Source organism: Ornithodoros turicata, chromosome 5 (assembly GCF_037126465.1).
Source record: "Ornithodoros turicata isolate Travis chromosome 5, ASM3712646v1, whole genome shotgun sequence".
Lineage (NCBI taxonomy): Eukaryota > Metazoa > Arthropoda > Arachnida > Ixodida > Argasidae > Ornithodoros > Ornithodoros turicata.
The window spans coordinates 61453577-61458378 of record NC_088205.1 but is presented as its reverse complement, the minus strand read 5'-3'; the positions used below and the strand labels follow the sequence as shown (position 1 = coordinate 61458378).

Here is a 4802-nt window from a genome sequence, read left to right as displayed (position 1 = left end):
GGCGACGACCGCAACTGAGACCGATGTTCAGGAGCAAAAAGAAGTGTTCATGCGTACATTTGTATTCTCAGGATTTTTTTTTTGGGGGGGGAAGAGGGGAATGCAAAGCGTGAATCCCCGTCACCTGACCTCCTCGAGAGTCGAGACCACTGATCTCGATTGTAAAAGGCTGGATCGCGGATAGGGAGCGCGAGCGTGAAGAAACCGGTCGCCATCTTACGGTGCCCACAACAGCCGCCGCAGCGATCATGGCAACTTCTTGCAATTACGGTCGTACCAACCGTACTGGCAAGGTTACAGGGCCTAAACGTATACAGGTGAGTCACTCTTCATCGAGGAATAAATAGGCGTCCATTCCGTACATTTATTTGACCATTATGAAGTGTTTTTTTGCCCAAAACGAGCACTGGATGCAGGTTGCTTGATCGCTCTTCCGACGTTCAATCGAGCACACTTGCATTTTACCCGGCGGCAAATACAGTTTGAGTGCATAATATGCTTGAAAGAACATGTTACACTACACAGGTAGTGTTGTCATCAATATATGTGCGAACACTCGAGCGCTTTTTTGCATGCATTGCTAGCATGGTACACGGTGTTCTCTGCGGAAGCAAGTGCCACATTCATTTCTTTGAATTACCTTCGCGCACAAGTTCGGTATTACGTCATAATAAGACCAAGATTGTCACCTTTTTTCATGTATTGGTATTGTTTTGTGCCTTGGTTTGATTTGTGACAAAGAATCCTACGTAACGGTGGTGTGGCGCGACTTGAATAACGCCTTTGTGTCTGAGCTGTATCGTCAGCTTGTTACGATAGTAATAATTTGTAGCGTGTCGTGCTATTTGTAGCAGTTTTAAGGCAAAAGTGGTCTCTCAATACAGGTTTCGTCATGAGGGCTGCCCAGTGAATAATCTGTGCAGTGTGATACGGCTGGGTGTACAGGTAAGTATCACGTTCCTCATCCACTGGTTTCTACTTTACAGGAAGGAACAACCTCAGTGCACGCAATGTGGTTAGCCTCTCTCAGTTTTGCATATTTTCTTACATGTTCACATCAGAAACACACCTTACACTTTAGGCTCCTTCACCCAGCAATATAATAATTTGAGATTATAATTCTTTTTAGAAGAGTTCCCCATATTCTTTTTAAAATAGTTTTCAATCTTTTTAATTTTTAGAAGATACAGGGATTGTAAACCATGTTTTAAACTGATGTTTTAACATTTGTCCAATGCATTTATTAAACAACATATTCATTTTTAACTGGCTCCACCCAAACCAATGTTCTGATGTATTATTTCCTTTGTTGTCGATGCACCATAAAAGCTGGAATAATCATCATCAATGCAGGTTACTTCACAGCTGCCTCGACATACTCAAGAAATGGGTGCAGAACCTGCGTAATGCCCGCAAACTTTGACTACCACAGCATCTCCAGAAAGTAAAGGGATATGTGTCACATGGGATTTTTAAAGGCATTCACAGTATATAATACCTTGTATGAACTGTTGTAGATCTAAGCAGTTTCTACAGTACACTCTCAGAAATTAAAACTTGTCTGGGAACTGTGATAATTGTTTCAGTTAATAGGCATGCACATATACGCCATAAGAAGACAATTATTTATTCAGAATGCACTTCTCTGGCTACTCATGTTGTTTACATCTACTGTTGATCACATTCATTTATCACATATTATATTCTTATATATTATTATTATATTATCACATATTCGATCACATTAAATTTAAAATTTAGCGTATATGAGAAAATATCAGTGGGGAAGTTGCTATTCATAGCTCATTCCAACCTAAAATTGAGTGCTACAAATTTAGAGAGCGTATCTGACCATTGTTATTCCTAAAATATATATTGCCATTGTAGCAAGGTCACGAAACAATAAATGTAGTCTTTTGCGACCTGCCTGCACGTTCATTGTATCCTGAAACGCATAAGTGCAAGAAATAAATCTTGAACTTGAATAAACTTGATGTTGTATAAACTTGACATAAAATGTTGAATAATATAATGAATGATATAAAATACTGAATAAACTTGAACTCGTAAATTCTCTTTACTCATCATCAGTGATCTTCATTACAAAAGCCTATCGTGTTAGACTTTTTTGTTTGCGTTTCACAGACTGGGTACACGAGGGCCAAAATGACAAAATCACAACTGTTTCAACCTCCAAATAGTCCTGTTGCAATTTGAAGACCATACGTGGAGCTGCATTGTTTGGAACATGCTCCACATAACAAGCATGACAAAGTCAGCACTGGATACCAGGACCCCGTCCCCAAGCAGCTTTTCTCACGCTGCAGTTGTATTCAACAAAAGCATGTGAGTGCTGGAGAAGGACATTCAGTTTGGCACAACCGTGCCTGCAAATAATCAGAACAAATAAAGGAAGAAGCAAACAAACATAGAACGGCTGTACTTAGTTCAAAAAGAGATAAGTCCTGTTCTCAAGGAGGTGTTACCACTTTCTAAGTAACTTAATTGATTAAGCTTACATCACTACCTGATTAACTGTCCTAACGAGTGTGATCTAATTGCGTGAAGTAATTATTTGCGCTGCTTCGGTGTGTCCATATTTGCGAGGCAAAGCACCGCTGTCGTTTACTAAAAGGCTCTTTCTAAGGCATTGCTTGATATAAATCATACTAAACGCATACACGGCTAAAACAACGGCTGTGATTCTACAGAACGATCTCTTTCTGCCATGCGAGTATATATCATCCCGGAGCGTTCTTTATGGGACAATTTTTGTCCAGAACGTAGCACGGGATATTACATACATGGTTGTTGTTAACCTCACATCGTTTCTTATTGAAATATTGGCTGGGAAACGTACAGTAGTACAATCCCCAGCGCTGCACTGCCGTGACGGTCTAGTTTCGGAATGCAAAACATAACGTAATTAAGAATCGAACGACAGGACACCTGTGAAACACTGTTAGGATACATCAGTATACTGGCACCTTACAAAATTGTGTGATGACAAACAACGATCAACGCCTGCAGCGCAATAAATGCTCACAATCTCCGTTGCCTCCCATTGTTTTCTATGGGCGCACACTGCGTTCTAGGGCCTCCCAACATGGCGGCCCGAATGCACGCCTCTCCCCCACGAGCCCCTCTCCCATGCGCGATCCAGCCTTTATACATAGAGATCAGTGGTCGAGACTCACGCTGCTGAAGGCACATCGAACATAAATTGTTTTTTCGTTTTTTTTTGTTGTTGTTGTTCTTTTATGGTGTTACATGAACATACTACCTTAGGAACTGTCACGCGTAATATTCTTTTTTGGAAAGCGCATATTTCCTGGGAAAAAAAAGTTCGTTTCTTTCTCACACGATTATTTCTCTATGTTTGAGAGTTCTTAACATATAACATGTCAATATTTCGAAGTTATATCTTGCAAATGCATTCCAACTCGAACCCTGTTCAGATGTAAAGGATTCTTTACAATCTTTTCTGAACGAATTCGTATTGCAAGCACACAAGACGAGAACCTTCCACGGCGGAGCCATCCTGGCCAAATGCCAGGTGTCTTATGCTTTCCACTCCGGCCTCCTGCATCATCATACCTCACTCACGTGATACCTAACCGGCGTATCACGCGCACGCCACCTTCGCAGCTTCGCAGCGCGTTTCTGCTGCCCAGCTGTCGCTGTAAAGTCTGTTCACAAAAGTGCGCGCAGCGGCGGCGATCTCTCCCAGTTCCTTCCCTTGCGTGTTGTGACGTCAGATCAGCGGAGCTCTTCTATTGGCGTAGAAGGAAGCCAGGCGACGGGTCCACTGCTCTGCTTTAGACGCTGGACGGCGCTGCGCCAAATCCAACCGCAAAAAGAAAGAATGAATAAAGAAGGCGGGCGCTATATTTCTATTGGCCGTCTGATCTGACGTCACAGACTGGCAGCCGAGGGAAGCAGCTTTTCCGATCAGCGATACTGTTGCACACTAGGATTGCGCGCTGCACTCTCACTTTTTGTGCGAATATCCCGAGGCTTGTAATTCTAATGTCTTCTCCTCTTGACATATTTTTTGTTCGATCCCTTCCACGCTCATGTACCATGGGCACCGAGCTGTTATTCCTAAAGGGCGTGGCACGGGAAACATCGCGGTCCCGCACCAAATCTTGTAAACAGAAATAGCGTTAAATAAAAGAACCAGAACCAGGATGAAGCCATTATGAGGTCGCTTGCCCGCGATTAGGTGTGAACACCGAGTTTTTGGTACTTGCTCAGTTCACGTACAGACCTCCACGGCTCAACAGCACGGCTTCCGTAAAAAGGGGCGAAATATACATACTTGGATTCATTGCCAAGAGACGGATGCGTTGCATTAATTGTGGTGGGATAGAAAACGGATCGAGTGAGGTAATACCAGTGCGACAACAATGGAAGAAATGTGCACGGGGTCTGTCCGGCCGATTGTCGCATTCGTCGGACCCTCGTTGCTCATCTGAACCTTTGTGTGCAGTAAGGGGATAAGTTGACTTAAATCATTTTCAATGTTTTTGCTGCAATGACATCTAAATACGAGAACGTACCTGCCAAAGAAAATTTAGGACCGTATGCACCGGGGAAGGCATGTGTGTCAATGGAACGGACAGTTAATTATGTCAGGCCCCTTTTCTACACAGTCGTACGTGGTGGTCGTGCTGGTGAAAGTGCTCGCCGTTCTCGGTCTCACAGACGTGGGCAACGTCACGACTGACGCCCTGGGAGAATGTGCGTCTGGGCCGACTTCTGAGGAAACTGTGCCGACATATGTCTGAAAGCGTCTGAGG

General features: G+C 43.3%; 1 long non-coding RNA gene across 1 annotated transcript; it reads left to right on the top strand.

The window, feature by feature from the left end:
* The first annotated feature begins 236 nt into the window (after positions 1 to 236).
* On the top strand, positions 237 to 1495 carry LOC135396113 (uncharacterized). The gene is made up of 3 exons (XR_010423308.1): positions 237 to 317; positions 885 to 945; positions 1354 to 1495. It is a non-coding gene; the product is annotated as an uncharacterized LOC135396113 (long non-coding RNA).
* Positions 1496 to 4802: the final 3307 nt, after the last annotated feature.